Source organism: Nannobrachium achirus (assembly GCF_963921795.1).
Source record: "Nannobrachium achirus genome assembly, chromosome: 14".
NCBI lineage: Eukaryota > Metazoa > Chordata > Actinopteri > Myctophiformes > Myctophidae > Nannobrachium > Nannobrachium achirus.
In genome coordinates this window covers 64,217,106-64,236,056 of record NC_137821.1, presented here as the reverse complement: position 1 = coordinate 64,236,056, position 18,951 = coordinate 64,217,106, and positions in this window count along the sequence as shown.

Here is an 18,951-nt window from a genome sequence, read left to right as displayed (position 1 = left end):
CAGACATCATGTTCTGTGGCTCTGAGATTTAACGCCTCAAAGTGAACGCTAGATGTCGGTGTTGAGCTAAAATAAAAGCCTTAATGTAGTGATAAACTCAAGACAAGCTATGATTACTCACTCACACATAATATTCTCTGCTCTGCCTACTATGGACTAAAATGCAAACACTGAACTATTTACGAGATTAAAATGGGGTTCACTAGCCTATCCTGTCTATTAAAAAGTTAACTTTAAAAGGTTAGGGTTAGGCACAAATAGCCTATCTTATATCTAGCCTATGTCTTTAAAAAGATTAAACACATAATTGCTGTTTTTTGTAGGCGACAATATGAAACCTAGAGTGCTGACTGAATGGCACCCTTACGAACTACATGAGCTTTTAAATGTTGAGCCGCCGATTATTTGAATAGGTTTTATGAATGCCCGCGACCGTTTTCACTCCAATTAAACCAAATGAAAATGTGGGTTTAGGCCTACCAAAGGGAGAGGGGGGGGGGGGGGGAGAGTAAATTAGAGCAGCCCATGATTGAACCAAGCAGATGCAATTATATTAACACTTATTGAGGCAATAAAGTTGAGAGGAGAGGGCTGGATGGGTGGGGTAACAGTGTTCCATTGTCTATTCATTTATTTGCCTCTCTGGAGGGAGAGGGGGAAAAATGGAAAGTTTGAGCCTGCAGCGCCCCGGCGGTTGACAGAGTTGCTGGAGATCAGGGGCGTCACAAGGAGGGGGGGAAGTGGGACTGAGTTACTAGGGCCCAAGGTGGAGGGGCCCGAGTAGCTTTAGCTATTGAAAAATAGCAGATGGGACATGCTGGGCCCCTGATTCAGCCCGGGAAAAAGAGTTGTAGAGGCCCTCATTGTGCGCTATAGAGAGAGATCTCTCCCTATAGCGCTGCTGCTACTCAAAGATTTGCCATTTCAGATCATGACAAGTGACAAGCCAGTGGGCCAATTATGTGAGTTATATTTCGTCATTGTCGGGTGGAAACCTTGTACATCCAAAACCATTTTAAAAATTATTTGAACTAGTGAAAACAGCCGATCTACAAGCACACAACGCCTCGCACCGCGAGGCGTTGTGTGCTTGTAGATCTGCTGTTTTCACTACTTTTGTGCAATAGCCTTGTATGATGAAGCAGGGCTTTGCTTTGCGAAAAAAAATTACAAATTTGAAACTTGGAGATACGAGGTTTCTGCCCGACAGTGACGATTTACTTTGTTGGCCGCCCAGCCCCCAAAATAGAACGAAGACCGACATTTTATTATTATTTTTTTCCTAATGGCCGGCCTGGACCGGCCAGGAATGAACCAGCCGTTCGGGAGTTGTCCCGCTTTTCCCAATGGCCAGCACGTCCCTGAGCAGATATACAAAACGTCGTGAAAATGTGTGCAAATCTTTGAATATTATGTATTTTTTTGAGAGAACAATTGTAACTCAACTTTTGCTGGAACTAAATATTTTGAGATGGCGTGGCAAAATACATATAATTTTGGGGGTCCTTGACATGAAACATTTTCAGCACCACTGAGGTTTCTGAGGTTTTCAAAAATAGCAGATCTACAAGCTCACAGCGTGGCGCTGTGAGCTTGTAGATCTGCTATTTTTCAATAGTTAACATTCATGGGGGGCCCGCAGTGAATCCTTGTACCCAGGGCCCAGAATTTGGTGTGACGCCCCTGGTTGGAGACTAGTGTTCTTGTTTTCAGTGATGGAAACAGTAGGCTACTCAAATGTTTTAAGTAAAAGTATCAATACTGCAATGTAGGCTGGCTATGTTAAGTCTGGAATAAAAAAATGTGGCTACTTGAGTAAAAGTACACACATATTGGTATTGCTATCAACATATACTTAAAAGTACACATTTAAAGTTCATTAGGAAGAATAATGTCCCATTCCAAGAGTTTTCAAATGTATTCAAAATCTTTTGAAAGTAGCAGATCTACAAGCTCACAATGCATGGCATTGACACGTTGTGCGCTTGTAGATCTGCTATTTTCAAATGGCCAAAATGTATAGGAATAATAATCATAACCTAAAGTAGCTTTAACTATTTTCTTCAAATAATTGTAGTGGAGTAAAAGTGCAATATTTGCCTCTAACTTTGAGATGTAGTGGAGTAGAAGTAGGCTAGTTTAGGCATAGCCTACACACTCCAGTATAAAGTACAAATAAATAGCCTACCTCAAAATGTTACTTGAGTAAATGTAGCTACTCTCAGTTGCTTTTACTCACTGAAGGCTGTAAAAAGCAGATCTGCAAGCTCACAACGCCTCGCGCTGCGACGCGTTGTGAGCTTGTGGATCTGCTATTTTTCTTTCGGACGCACCAAAAGCACAACGGCAGGCTTTTAGGTATGTGTGGGAGAGGGGAGGGGAGGGAGGTGTGGGGGCGTGCACGAGGCGTGCGCGGGACTCGCTCACTCTCTCTCTCTCTCTCTCTCTCTCTCTCTCTCTCTCTCTCTCTCACACACACACACACACACACACACACACGGCAGACGGAAAAAAAAGGGAAAAAAAAGGAGAAAAAAAGGGAAAGGAAAAGAGAAGTGCAGTTTGCAGTAGAGATGGGATTTATGGTTCTTTGAAGTGAGCCGGATCTCTGGGATCCGTTCCTTTCAAAGAGTCGTTACAAAAAAGACTGGTTCATTTGAGTTACTAGTTAGCCTACTTTGTAGATTTTGATTATAATTACAAAAAACTTCAACCCTATATACATTTATTTCTGACATACATAGGTTACAAATTCTGCCATTTGAAAATAGCCGATCTACAAGCTCACAATGTGTCGCACGTGACGTGACGCATTGTGCGCTTGTCGATCTGCTATTTTCCAATGTATTTTCTAAATTGTATTCATTGGAAAACCTGTGAAACAGGACATTCATGTAGGCTACTTTAATTACATTTTGATACCAATAAGTTTGTACTTAACATTCCAAACTTCTACTTGTGGCAGCTTATTTTTTCCACGTTGATTGCAGTAGGCTATTGATATATATATATTTTTTTACTCAAATAAAGCAACTGAGTACTTTTCCCACCACTCTTGTTCATTTAGAAAGGAACGGCTCCCTACTGCGAACCGGATCCCATCGTTCATTTCAAAGAGCCGTTCAAAAGACTCAATTCGTTCGCGAACGTCCCGTCTCTAGTTTTGCAGTATTTCGCAGGCTGGGAAATAGCGGCCAGTTGGGATCGAGGAGAGATGCAGCCTACTTCTCAAGACAGTACGATCTGAGGGAGGAGAGTGTGTAAATGCCATGGCACCAGCAGATGGATATATCGTCTTTTAGATAGTCTACATTTTTGGTTTTGTTTTGTCTTCTTTTTTTAAGGGGAGAGAGTTTGGTTCCAGAGTGAATGCAGAGAGGACGAGAATGAAAGGAGCCGACAGCTATGTAGGAATTCCCGACTGAAGTAATGGTAAGAGAAAGTCCCCCCCTTATCCCATCTTTTTGACTTTCTGACTGTGACTGCATGAAAACCATGACTTTGTTTTGTCGGGGGCTAAAAAAGAAAGGTGGGGTCTCTATGTTTTTGGTGTAGGGTTGTAGTCCGAAGGTGCATTAGTCGAAGGTTCATTAGTCCGAATCTAGTTAGGGTTACTGAGGTTAAGGTTAGGGTTAGAGTTAGACATAGTATTCTTAACAAATTCGGACTAATGAACCTTCGGACCAATGACATCTGAATTTCAGTCTAAAACTCTCTCAGCTATTAAACATGCTTATTCAGTCTAAAACTCTCTCAGCTATTAAACATGCTTATTCCGATGCCTATAAGAGAGTTTTAGACTGAAATTCAGACAGGATATATGGCATTGGCAATGGCAACACATTTTAAATGTCATAAACTTGTAAAATGGCTCACTCTAAGGCATCTCTAGGCCTAACATCTCTGGTCTTTGATTTGAGTATTGCTCCACTATGTTGTGGAGCTCAGTGGTTCTCAACCTGTGGGTCGGGATCCCCGGGGGGGGGGGCGATTATTACAAGGGGGGGCGATTATTTTGGGGGGTCCCCAGATGATTAACTTAATGTGCAGCACTGTATTCTCTTCTCACTCAACAGTAAACAAAGTTTAAGTGTAGGCTATAGAGGGTATCTGCACATTTCTAAAGTGGCAATTGAAGGACTTTTTAATATCTCTAAAATGACAAATTAAACATTGGCCAAATTGTCAAATATTAGATGCAGAAATTGTGAAAATAGCCAATCTACATGTGAGCATGTAGATCTGCTATTTTCACAATAGAACCGTGTTATACAAAAATGTAATGCCTCAACTCGTCTCTTAGTGCTCGTCAGGGTGGGGGGGTCCCCAGTTAAAATAAGATTATTTGGGGGGTCGCAGCCTGAAAAGGTTGAGAACCACTGCAGTAAGGCATAACTGCTATCTTGTGTTTATGAAGCTGTCAAAGTCATACAGATCTTAAGAGTGAATTATGATGATGATGATATCTGTAGGCTACAGTGTGTCATCATCCGTGAACTTTGAAGTTCAATGAATCAGAAAGGAAGTGAGATGTCTTTTTTAGGACAAGTCTCATCTCATCTCTCGATCATTGTGTTGTTTCTCATCGTCTGATCTCTGTCTGAGCAGTCTATATGACTCTATACCAGGGGTCCTCAACGTTTTCAGTAGGGATGGTCCGATCAGGTTTTTTGGAACCGATCACCGAGCACCGATCACAAAAGTTTGATCACCCGATACCGATCAATCACTGATCCGATCAAGTTATTATTTATATTTTCTAAATGTTAATGTTTTAACTTTAATTCATTCATTCACTCATGAATTCATTTATATATTTGCCTTATAGTTATTTACCAGCATTACTATGTATTTATTATCATAGCAGTAACTAATTATTCCTTCAGCACTGTGGAAATCAATACCCCAAAATGGCCTCAAGTGGGCATACTGAACGGCTGGTTGATCGGATGCACCGATCGGATCGGATAATTTACCTTTTGATCTAAACCACCGATTATCGCCTTTCACGCTTTGATCGGCCCGATCCGATCCATTGCCGATTGATCGGTAACATCTCTAGTTTTCAGGCCAAGGACCCCTTAGTTGAGAGAGAGATGAAGCAGGGACCCCCACAACCTTTTCAAGATTTCATCGTTTGACAGCACAATCATCAGTGTATTTTGGATTCATGTCCATTTGTGTTTTCAGATGTTTAACCACTTGAACCGTCAATAGGCCTACTTAAAAAAAACTTGACCTTTCACTCTGTCTGCTCTTTTTCCCCTCTACACCAAACTTCTTTGACGAAAATAGCCGAGGCGTTGTGAACTTGTAGATCTGCTATTTTTGGCTAAAGTTCTCAGAATTTGGACAATAGGGTTCAAGTGGTTAATATAAAAACTGAGGAAAAAAAGGTTTCTATCACACAAAGATTTGGAGGACCCCCTGCAGTAACTCTGACGACCCCCTAGGGGTCCCGGACGCGAGTTTCTAAATTCTAGGAGAGCTAAGGCAAAACCATGCCCCGGACTCATTTTTGAAGCTTGTGATTGGCTGAACCGGAGATAGGGAGCGCTACATTGTAGTCACTTGGACCGCGGAGGTGCACCAAACCCTAACCCTAACCCTAACCCTGAACCTATCCTTAACCATTCCTAACCCTAACCCCAACTCTAACCCTAACCCTAACCCTAACTCTAACCCTAACCCTAACCCTTAACCCTAACTCTAACCCTAACCTTAACCCTAACCCTAACCTTAACCTCAGTAAAACAGACGCTGAGTAGCTAACCTGCCGACGCTGGTGAAAACGAGCGCTCCTTGCCTTAGCTCTCCTAGAATTTAGAAACTCGCGTCCCGGACCCCTGTTGAAACCCCTGCTCTATACTATAGGGAAGTGGTTCTCAACCTTTTCAGGCAATTTTTTTGAACTGACAAGCACTTGGAAATGTAGGCATTACTCGGTTCCAGAGATGCATATCGTAAACAAATAGCAGATCTACAAGTGTGAAATTGTAGATCGACTATCTACAAGCTAGTTATTTGACCATTTGGCCAATCATGCTAGAGTTTTTTGACCATTTGGTTATTTGACCATTTGGCCAATCACGCTAGACCAGTATTTAGGTTGTTGGTTACTTTTGATGCAATAATGGCCTTTTTTTCTCCATCTTCCTTAATTCTTTCTTTTGAGCTTTTAAAAAGTTCTTAAAAGTCCTGAAATTGTCACTTCACTGTCATCCGGGGAACCCCCCGTCCCCCCTGGGGGTCCCGACCAAACAAGTTGAGAACCGATGCTATAGGGCCGGCTACACAGACGCGCGCACGCACAGACGCACAAAGAGGAACGCAGCACACAGACGGAGGCAGACACAACAAGGCAGACTCGGTGGTGAGACACAGAGAGAGAGAGAGAGAGAGAGAGAGAGAGATCATTTTAGTGTTTCCCCTTTCTGTGCAGTGGCGTCAGTTCAGAAAAAGCTAAGGTATGGCAAAATGACTGGTGCGAAGGCTGGCGCGAAGGCGCGCGTGCAAGACACCTTTCATGTTGCCATACCTTAGCAACAGGCATGACACATTTATTTTAAGAAGTACATTCTGTTTTTCCCCGGTTTCTTGGGCTGGATATGGCAGTCTGGAATGGTTGTTCAAGTGCAGCTAAACTTGGCATAATATAGTAAATGTGCCACAATTAACAATAATGAATTGCACCTGTGCAACTGGCCTGCGGAACCTGGGAATATACCATTCTGTCAAGATGGGGAGAATACAAGTGTGGAGAATATAATTATAATACCTTGTTAAAGTGACCATTTTGTAAAATGTTGCATTTGTAGTTATTTTACTGTAATTTTATTTAACAACATAATAACCAGCACAGATAGACAAAGAGACAAGAGACATTCATGGATTTATATTTAAAAGTAACTTTTATTTTCCCCCCTGGACCCAGGGTATGGCAGCTGCATACCCCTGCCATACCCAATTGACGCCCCTTCTGTCTGTGTGCAGGGCAGGGCGGAGCAGCTTGGCACAGAGAGAACGAGAGAGAGAGAGAGAGAGAGAGAGAGATGGGGGGGGCAGAAAGAAGTAGCGTCGGAAAGAGAGGGATGAAGAGAGGAAAGGCAGCAGGGTTTACTTTTTTAAATTTTAGGAACCTTGGACAGCAGCGACAACAGTGTGGTTACAGTGATGCCACATTTTCCACATTGGATCTGTGTGTGTGTGTGTGTGTGTGTGTGTGTGTGAGTGTGTGTGTGTGTGTGTGTGTGTGTGTGTGTGTGTGTGTGTGTGTGTGTGTGTGTGTGTGTGTGTGCGTGTGTGTGTGTGTGTGTGTGTGTGTGTGTGTGTGTGTGTGTGTGTGAACAAGGGGTGGCATGACTGCAGTGGGGTTTTGTCTTGCTCTTTGCACAAATGGGAAAGTTTGGTAGAAATGAAAACAAACACATGCATCTCGTGGACACCAATCCGGAGGAGACCTCAGAACGGTCGCCACCAGTCGGCCAATCTCAGTAAAAACTATGCCAAACCCTAGTACCAGTATCAGTGGTTCTCAACCTGTGGGTCGGGAGTCTCGGGACCCCCAGAGGGGTCCCCAAATGATTAACTTAACGTGAAACATTGTTTTCTCTCTCAACAGTAAACACACCGACATAAAGTTTAAGTGTATAGAGGGTATCTGCACATTTCTAAAGTGACAATTTAAGGAGTTTTTAATACCTCTACAATGACAAATTAACCCATTGAGGCCGGGAATACATTTTGCTGTATGGGAGGGGCTTACAGTACATTTACAGTATGTAGCAACATATTTGTTTTTGTAAGCTAATTTCTGATTTAGACCTATAACTTAGGTTAGGCCTAAATGGGTTCATTGGGCAAATTGTCAAATATTAGAGGCAGAAATTGTGAAATAGCCGCTGTGAGGCGTTGTGAGCATGTAGATCTGCTATTTTCACAATAGAACCTTGTTGTACAAAATGTAATGCCTCAACTCTTAGTGCTCGTCAGGGTGTGTGTGTGTGTGTGTGTGTGTGTGGGGGGGGGTTAAAATATGATTATTTTGGGTGTCCACAGTTAAAATATGATAATTTTGGGTGTCCACAGTTAAAATATGATCATTTTGGGGGTCACAGCCTGAAAAGGTTGAGGACCTCTGCCTTACAAAACCTAAACTTAACTTCAGTAAACCCATGCCAATCCCTTGTCACGTGACGAACCGTTACGTCAACGACAGTAAACGTGTGAAGTGTGCAAATGACACGCCACCATCATTCTGAGGTTATGGTGGCGGAGAATTATGTCCTCTCGCGGGTGTCTGGGAGCTGACGCCAAATCCTGGGAGACTTCCAGAGCTACTGCTGGGAGCAGTGGGATGTCTGTGCGCGTGTCACGGCCAAAGAGTATACACCCCGCCACGGATATTATTCATTATCTGCACGGTCTGTGCTCGTGTCTGGGAAATTAGCTACACTTGGCAACGAGCATACTAGCTAAAGCTCAAACATTTAGCAGCGTCACAACACAGGAATAAGTGCTGTGTGTGGGTTGACTTGCCTCGTGGTTCTCTGTAATGTCATGGATATCCAGTCATATCCAGTTTTCAGGCTGTGACCCACCCAAAAAATCATATTTGAACTGGGGATAGTGCTGGGACATTACATTTAGTTTGACTTAGTTTGACTTGAAAATAGCAGATCTACAATCTCACAATGCCCCTTGTTGCGAGGTGTTGTGAGCTTGTAGATCGGCTATTTTGGAAAGAAGGAACACGTTATTCCAACCAGTTCCTTTCCCCTCCATCCCGCATGCCCTGGCTGGCCAGGGGGAGGCAGTATAGAGACCAGGATTACTGCATGTTTTTTTGTGAGGGTGCTACCTACCCTAGGGGACAAAGGGAGAACATGCTAACTCCACACAGAAAGGCCTTTTTGCCAACCCCAGCTAGGGCAGGGGTTTTCAAAGTGGGTGACGGGGCACCCTGGGGTGCCGTGACGGCAGTCCAGGGGTGCCGCGAGATCATTTGATAATATTTGGAATTTATTTGGACACTTGAAAAAATATTTAGTATCATTTTAAAAGTACAGTTATATAACCAAAATGTCTATTATCTCAGCGTTTTCCTCGCAACATAATCACTAAAATATCGTCACTGTCGGACAGAAACCTTGTATCTCCAAGTTTCAAATGTGTACGTCTTTTGGTAGAGCAAAGCTCTGCTTCATCATACAAGACTGTCGCACAAGACTAGTGAAAACAGACGATCTACAAGCATGCTTGTAGATCTGCTGTTTTCACAAGTTTAGATCATTTTATAGACGATAACAAAACGAACGGTTTTGGACATACAAGGTTTCCACCCGACAACGACAATATGCTATAAATATAAGCTGCTGGGAGTGAAAATTATAATGTAGGGGTGCCTCGGATTAAAAGAATATTCATGGGGTGCCCTGAGACAAAAAAGTTTGGGAACCCCTGCCCTAGGGTGCTGATGAGAGAGGACACGCCCCCAGCGCCCACAGCGTACCCAGCGAGAATCGTGCAGGGACAGATCGGATATTTTCAATATGTTGCGTTTACCTCCTTTTGGAAATTATTTGACAATTTGACCAATGTTTCTGTCTCTATAATCTATTCCAGGGGTTCCCATACTTTTTTGTCTCAGGGCACCCCATGAATATTTTTTTCATCCGAGGCACCCCTACATTATAATTTTCACTCCCAGCACCTTATATTTATAGCATATCGTCGTTGTCGGGTGGAAACCTGGTATGTCCAAAACCGTTCGTTTTGTATTTATCATCTATAAAATGTACTAAACTAGTGAAAACAGCGGATCTGCAAGCACACAACGCCTCGCATCGCCAGGCGTTGTGTGCTTGTAGATCGGCTGTTTTCACTAGTTTTGTGTGACAGTCTTGTATGATGAAGCAGGGCTTTGCTTTACCAAAAGACGTACACATTTGAAACTTGGAGATACAAGGTTTCTGCAGCTCGACAGTGGCGATAATTTAGTGATTATGTTGCGAGGAAAATGTTGAGATAATAGCCATTTTGGTTAGAACTGACTGAAAATAACTTCAAGTCTTCAAGTCTAAAATAATACAAAATATTTTTTCAAGTGTCCAAATAAATTCCAAATATTATCAAATGATCTCGTGGCACCCCTGGACTGCTGTCACGGCACCCCCAGCCAGGGTGCCCCGTCACCCACTTCGAAAACCCCTGGTCTATTCTATAGTATAGTTTGTTGGTTTACTTTTGATGAAGTAATGGTCTTTTCTCCCTTTCTTTCTTTCTTTCTTTCTTTCTTTCTTTCTTTCTTTCTTTCTTTCTTTCTTTCTTTTGAGGTAATAAAAAGTTCTTAAAAGTCATTAAATAGTTACTTCACTTTCATCCTAACCCTAACCACCGTCGGGCTAATGGGACATCGGACGGTCGAGATTTTGCCGGAGGGTGTTGCTGTATGCAGCGATGTATCGGCCGCCGGTGCTTGGTTTTCTGCCGTATCCACTGGTGTGTAGGGATGGGACGATACGCAATATTATCGTTTATTGTGATTAAAAAAACACTCGCGATAATCGTATTGTGGAGATTGAATTTATCGTGATATCGTCCTCTGTCATGCACTGGGATCAATTCATCTTTTATTTGCCGAGCTGCATTTCTGGTAGCGCTTGAACCCTCTGGTAAAAGGTACTTATAATATACAGTGCGTACTTGATACAGTCTTTTTTTCACTCTACTATCAAAAGGCTTTGCCAAAAAATTGCAGATCTACAAGCGTTGTTCCACCACAGGATAATGGTTTTTGATTATCGCGATAATATCGTAAATCGTGATTTCTTTTGTCACAATAATCGTGGTGTGAAGTTTTGATATCGTCCCATCCCTACTGGTGTGTTCTTGATTATTTGGGATGGCATCTATAATTATTCGCTCCCTGCCACACGCATGGCACGTGCACGCGTATATATGCGCACGCACATGGCCACCGAATGAAGTTTGAATACTATGAAGCGTGGCACCACGTCTATTGTTTAATGTGTGAATTCCTTCGCCAGCTGCCGTTATCACCTCGATAAAGACGAGATGCTATATCCGCTTTCTCTCAGACATTTTTTGAATGGCTATGCTCAGGGGTGTAGCACCACATTCTGGGCCCTGGGTACAAGGATCTACAAGCTCGCAGCGCAGCACTCAGAATTTCATGGCCGCCGTTGCCCCTCAGTGTGGCCTTGTGCCCCTCAAACCAATGGCATGACCTGAGGACACAGTGGCCTTAATGCCCCTAAACCAATGGCATGACCTGAGGCCACAGTGGCCTTAATGCCCCAGCTGACTGTACCACTTTCTGCTCTGTCTCTGTCTGGTCAACATGTAGACAGTAGACACCAGTGTCTCTTTCTGGTCATTATGTAAACAGTAGACACCAGTGTCTCTTTCTGGTCAACATGTAGACAGTAGACACCAGTGTCTCTTTCTGGTCAATATGTAGACAGTAGACACCAGTGTCTCTTTCTGGTCATTATGTAAACAGTAGACACCAGTGTCTCTTTCTGGTCATTATGTAAACAGTAGACACCAGTGTCTCTTTCTGGTCAACATGTAGACAGTAGACACCAGTGTCTCTTTCTGGTCATTATGTAAACAGTAGACACCAGTGTCTCTTTCTGGTCATTATGTAAACAGTAGACACCAGTGTCTCTTTCTGGTCAACATGTAGACAGTAGACACCAGTGTCTCTTTCTGGTCATTATGTAAACAGTAGACACCAGTGTCTCTTTCTGGTCATTATGTAAACAGTAGACACCAGTGTCTCTTTCTGGTCATTATGTAAACAGTAGACACCAGTGTCTCTTTCTGGTCAACATGTAGACAGTAGACACCAGTGTCTCTTTCTGGTCATTATGTAAACAGTAGACACCAGTGTCTCTTTCTGGTCATTATGTAAACAGTAGACACCAGTGTCTCTTTCTGGTCAATATGTAGACAGTAGACACCAGTGTCTCTTTCTGGTCAATAGACAGTAGACACCAGTGTCTCTTTCTGGTCAACATGTAGACAGTAGACACCAGTGTCTCTTTCTGGTCAATATGTAGACAGTAGACACCAGTGTCTCTTTCTGGTCAATATGTAGACAGTAGACACCAGTGTCTCTGTCTGGTCAATATGTAGACAGTAGACACCAGTGTCTCTTTCTGGTCAATATGTAGACAGCAGACACCAGTCTCCTTCTTGTCATGTAGACACCAGTCCAGTGTCTTTTGTTGAGATTCTGAAATCTTAACTCCCCCAAGTCCCCATCTTTAAACCAATCCAGTGTCTTTGATTGGTGCTGGAATGAGCATGGATCAGATTGTGAATACCATCATTATCAATTATCCAATTTTTTCAATGGACTAAAATCTTTTTTTATTTGATGGACTCCCTGCCCTGGCATTTGGCCTTTGTGCCCTCCCTGCATCCAACACCAAAGGCCAAGTGGCCTTGCCCCTAAAATGACGAAAGTCATGTTGCCATACCTTAGCAACAGGCATGATACATTTATTTTAAGAAGTACATTCTATTTTTTTCCCCAAAAAATGCTATGGTTTCTTGGGCTGGATATGGCTAAACTTGGCATAATATAGTAAACGTGCAACAATTAACAATGATGAATTGCACCTGTGCAGCTGACCTGTGGAACCTGGGAATATGCCAATTCTGTCAAGATGGGGAGAATAAACGTGTACCTTGTACAATGTTGCATTTGTAGTTATTTTAATGTAATTTAACAGCATAACCAGCACAGATAGACATAGAGACATTCATGGATTTATATTTTAAAGTAACTTGTATTCTCCCCCCTGGACCCAGGGTATGGCAGCTGCATAGCCATGGCTGTGTGTGAGCCCAGGTCTGCATGCTAGAATATGATACAGCAGGATTTAGGAAAGGAAACCAGTCTCTTACAGTCTATCCTCTCTTCCTATTGTATTATTGCGACCGCCAGGTCACAAGTTACTATGAAAAGCTCCACCGGCTGTCAGTCTGTCAGTCAGTCAGTCAGTCAGTCAGTCAGTCTGTCCGTCACGTCACACTTTTGCCCTATACTCATATCTCCGCCAACCAATAGATTTTGACCTAAAATCACGTAAAGCGGTACACAGTATCTCTAAAGTTGGGGGCAGACCTCTATTCAGAAACACCCCCACTTAGAAACATCCCCATTCAGAAATACCCCCACTGAGGTTAGGGTTAAGGTTAGGTTTAGGTGACACCTCCATTTAGAATAATTGGAGAGATAACATGGATCTGTCCCATTTCCCATATTCCCTCCTGATTGGCTACCATTGCCTTCTAAAGTCTCTCCTCTCTCTCTCTCTCTCTCTCTCTCTCTCTCTCTCTCTCTCTCTCTCTCTCTCTCTCTCTCTCTCTCTGTCTCTCTCTCTATCTCTCCCACATTCCTGTCCTCTTCCCATCTCTCCCTCAGCCCTCTCCCCCTCCTCTTTTCGTCTGTTGTAACCCCCTTCGTTTTCGCGTCGTTCACTCCTACACCCTCTTTCCATATCTCTCTTTCTCTCGCCATCCTCCTCCTATCCCCTCTTTCTTCTCTTTCTCTCCCCCCCACGTCTCATCTATTTTCAACTCTCCCCTCTATTCTTCCTCTACCCCTCTTTTTCATCCCCTCCCTCCTCTCTCTCCCCCTCTCTCTCTTATCTCGTCCCTCCTCCTGCATAGCTTCTCTTCCTCTGCCTTTTCGCCCCCTATTCTATTCCCCCACCTCCTTTTCTTCACTTCTTGTCTCTCTCTCTCTCTCTCAGGGGTGTCGCACCAAGTTCTGGGCCCTGGGTACAAGGATTCACTGTGTTACTTTGTGTTTTAACTGTTGAAAAATAGCAGATATACAAGCTCACAGCGCGGCACCGAGTGCCGCACTGCGAGCTTGTAGATCTGCTTTTTTTGAAAAATCGTGAAATGTGTGCAAATCTTTGAAGGTTTTTTGAAAAACACAGTGGTTCTCAAACTTTTTCATGTGAAGGACCCAAACAATGGGGCCACGCACGGACCCCCATCTCAAAATATGTAGTTCCAGGGACCACCCAGAAGCAAAATTTGAGTTACAAATGTTCGCTTAAAAAAAATACATATATTCAAAGATTTGCACACATTTTCACGACTTTTCAAAAATAGCAGATCTACGAGCTTGCAGCGCGGCACTCGGTGCCGCGCTGTGAGCTTGTAGATCTGCTATTTTTCGGTAGCTAAAGTTACTAGGGCCCCTCCACCTTGGGCCCCGGTAACTCAGTCCCACTCCCCCCCCCCCCTTGTGACACCCCTGCTCTCTCTCTCTCTCTCTCTCTCTCTCTCTCTCTCTCTCTCTCTCTCTATCTCTCTCTATCTCTCTCTCTCTCTCTCTCTCTCTCTCTCTCTCTCTATCTCTCTCTCTCTCTCTCTCTCTCTCTCTCTCTCTCTCTCTCTCTCTCTCTCTCTCTATCTCTCTCTCTCTCTCTCTCTCTCTCTCTCTCTCTCTCTCTCTCTCTCTCTCTCTCTCTCTCTCTCTCTCCACATCTGGTTTCCATCATGGCTGCCGCTGCTTTTGTTTCCCATCAATCGTTCCCTTCCTCCCTCTCTCTCTCTCTCTCTCTCTCCTCCTCCCATCCCTCTCTCCCACCCTTTGTGTGAGCCCCCCCCCCCCTTCTCCCTCCCCCTCGATTCGATTCAATCAGATTTATCTACGTGACGTGCAATACAATATGAATTCCCATCATTCCTGTTTCCCCCCTTACCAGGCACGAGCACACATAGACATCAAAGGGGGCTTGAGCCCTGACCTTTTACCCGTCTGTAAAAAAGTGCAGTCTTCCAGACCATGAATGCAGTTTTTACTATGGTGAAAGAAATGCAAATGCCCTCTTTCCATGCCATACCTGACGGCAGCATTGAAGAGAATTGCCTTGTCCAAACTCTCCTGAACTTGAATGCAGCATCTTATGTTGAAAGAATTGCCCTCTTTGTGTAGAAATACATGCCGTTACGCCACATCTCCAGTATTCAATTGATGATGCTTAGTTCAGTGTGCACACACCGAAAATAGCTCACAACGTTTTGCGCTGCGACACGTTGTGAGCTTGGAGGTCGGCTATTTTCAATATTTCCACCAAAGTCTGGGGCACGGAAATAGAAACGATGAGTGCGAGATAGAGCGGATGTGACACAACCGCTCCCTTGGTGCAGTAGCAATAACAATTCCTACTGGAAGCGTTGTCTCCTTTCAACATTTTTGGGGGCGTTATTTCGTCTTTCTCTGGTGTTGTTGGTGTTACTTCCATGATGTTTTCAATGTTTTTACTTTTTTTTCTTAAACTAGACACCCATTACAAGAATAGGCTGCTCGAATGACTCTGTCTGTGCGAGTGTGTTCCAGTGGGACTACAGTTCAGTGCAGCAGTGGCTACTTCCGATACTCGTCCTTCTGGAGCTGCCTTTCCAGACTCTATATAGCAGGGGTCTTCAACGTTTTGCAGGCCAGGGACCCCCAAACTGATGGGGAGATGGAGCAGGGACCCCCTACCACCTTGTAGGTTGGGGGGTCGGGGCTACGACATATTTTTTATTTTAAACATGTAGGCTACAATTTATAGCGAGCAGGGTGGCCATAACACTACCATTTCTAAACATACTAATTATTAACTGAGAACCAATGTCAATAATTTCAACAACTGTCAATTGCATAGTAATCATGTATTCAAGCTATTCAAAATGGACAGAATCATGATTTATTTTTTATGTGGAAAATGGCAAAAAAATTGTATTTTTGAAAATAAAAAAATATTTTTTTATTGTTTAATCAAGCAACAATTTTGCGGACCCCCTGCAGTACCTCCGCGGACCCCCTAGGGGTCGCGGACCCCCTGTTGAAGACCTCTGCTATATAGCATTCGGAGATTGTGGAATATTTGTCTGGCTACGCGAGACTACTGCCTCTCTAACATCCTCTGCACATCCCTGCCCCTTACACACATCAGGCGTGTGCACAGACGGCACGCACGCTGTTCTCTTTCCCCTGTATCTCCGGCTCCTCTCGCCATCCCTGCGGGACTTTTTCCCGGTCGCCCTCCGTCGTTCTCTCTCTCTGACAGGCATCCGTTCAGAGGAGAAGCGCGGCTCTTTTCCGTTTCAGTCTGTCTGCGTACGGGAGAGAGAAAGGTTCAGTCTGTCTGCGTACAGGAGAGAGAAAGGTTCAGTCTGTCTGCGTACAGGAGAGAGAAAGGTTCAGTCTGTCTGCGTACGGGAGAGAGAAAGGTTCAGTCTGTCTGCGTACGGGAGAGAGAAAGGTTCAGTCTGTCTGCGTACAGGAGAGAGAAAGGTTCAGTCTGTCTGCGTACAGGAGAGAGAAAGGTTCAGTCTGTCTGCGTACAGGAGAGAGAAAGGTTCAGTCTGTCTGCGTACGGGAGAGAGAAAGGTTCAGTCTGTCTGCGTACAGGAGAGAGAAAGGTTCAGTCTGTCTGCGTACAGGAGAGAGAAAGGTTCAGTCTGTCTGCGTACAGGAGAGAGAAAGGTTCAGTCTGTCTGCGTACGGGAGAGAGAAAGGCAGGAAAGCCTGACGGAAGAGTGACACGCTCTGATTCAGCCTCCGTAGCGAACACTCACACACATGAGCGAGCGCACGCGTGCACACACACAATGTATGTACATACAGGGGTGTCGCACCAAATTCTGGGCCCCGGGTACAAGGATTCACTGTGGGGCCCCTGTACTTTAGCTATTGAAAAATAGCAGATATACAAGCTCACAGCGCGGCACCGAGTGCCGCGCTGTGAGCCTGTAGATCTGCTATTTTTGAAAAATCATGAAAACCTTTGAATATTTCAAATCCTTCTAAGGTTTTTTGAAAAATGCTATGTTTCGATGGCAGTGGTTCTCAGACCACTTAAAAAATACATACATTCCAAGATTTGCACACATTGTCACGACTTTTCAAAAATAGCAGATCTACAAGCTCGCAGCGCGGCACTCGGTGCCGCGCTGTGAGCTTGTATATCTGCTATTTTTCAATAGCTAAACTATAAAATAATAATTAAGGCCCCTCCATCACCTTGGGCCCTACTCAGTCCCACTTTCCTACCCCTTGTGACGCCCCTGTGTACATACACACATACAGTATGCACAGTGGTGTAAAGTAACCAAAGCCCCTTTTCCACTGACTTGGTCCAACACCACCCCACACCACACCACTCCACACCACCCACTTGTGCCAGGTTTTCCACTACAAGGACCTGGGTAGAGTGGTGTTAAAGTGGTACTAAACGTGGTACTAAAAAGTATCCAATCTAGAGTAGGTCTGAGCTAGGCCAAACAGGGCCAAACAGGGCAAAACACTTCATAATGACTGATCACTCACTGACTTTTCATTTAGACCACCAGGATATAGTTGTAATACATGATAATAGATTCTATTGTATTATAGCCACTATTATAATATATTATAAATGATCTTAGTAATACATTAATACTTTATAGTGTATTATAATCACAGTTATAATGCATTATAGTGTATTACAATTAGGATAGTTGTAATACAAATTTATATTGTATTATAAAAGTTAAAAGGGTACATTTGTTTCTTACTGATAGGGGTACTTTTGTGTAATGGAAAATGTAGATATTTTTATGTGTTGCGGTGTGGTGTGGTGTAGTGTGAAAGGGGCTAAAGTGCATTTACTTAAGTACTGTACTTAAGTACAAGTTTGAGGTATTTGTACTTTACTTGAGTGTTTCCAATTTCCAATTCTTTTACTTCTACTCCACTACATTTTGGATCCAAATATTGTGCTTTTACTCCACTACAATTGTTCGAAAGCTTTAGTTACTAGTTACTTTCCACATATACATTAATCCACTTTAGCCCTATTTTATACCTATGATATTTGAAAATAGCCGATCTAGAAGCTCACAATGCATCGCGATGTGTTGTGGGCTTGTAGATCTGCTATTTTCAAACATCTACTTTGTGGATTTTGATTATTGTTACGAAACATAGCCTACATTTACTTGGACCCTATTTAAACGTGGTTATTTGAAAATAGCCGATCTACAAGCTCACAATGTGTAGATCGGATATTTTCAAAAGACTTTAACAATTTAGACGGGACATTCTTCATACAGTAACTGGCACTTTTACTTTTGGTACTTTAAGTACATTTTGATGCCAAATACTTTCGTACCTTTACTCAAGTACATTTTGAATTCCAGACTTTTGCTTAGAACAGAGTATTTCTATACTGGGTAAAAAACTTGAGTACTTTCCCCATCACTGCATATACACACAAACTAGCCTAACGCAGGGGTCTTCAACAGGGAGTCCGGGACCCCTAGGGGGTCCTCAGAGTTACTACGGGGGTCCTCCAAATGTGTCCATATTCTGAGAACTGTAACCAAAAATAGCAGATCTACAAGCTCACAACGGCAATCTACAAGCTATTTTCAGCAAAGAGCTTTGGTGTAGAGGGGGAAAAGAGCAGACTAAGTACATAGTGAAAGGTCAAGTTTATTAAGTATTGACGGTTCAAGTGGTTAAATATCTGAAAACTCAAATTGACATGAATCCAAAATACACTGATGATTGTGCTGTCAAACTATGAAACTATATGGAATCTATGAACAGGTTGTGGGGGTCCCTGCTTCATCTCTCTCTCAACTAAAGGGTCCTTGGCCTGAAAACGTTGAAGACCCCTGGCCTAACGTACTACACTTTGCACTTTACAGTGGTATCACTTTCTCATGTGAAAGTCAATTTGTCTGAACACCTGCACATAGATATTAACATTGACAAAGACAAATGGACACACACGCACACGCACACACACACACACACACACACACACACACACACACACACACACACACACACACACACACACCCCTCACACGGCAGCCATCATCTAGTAGCATTAGCGGCTCAGAGTCCCGTTCCAAATTGGA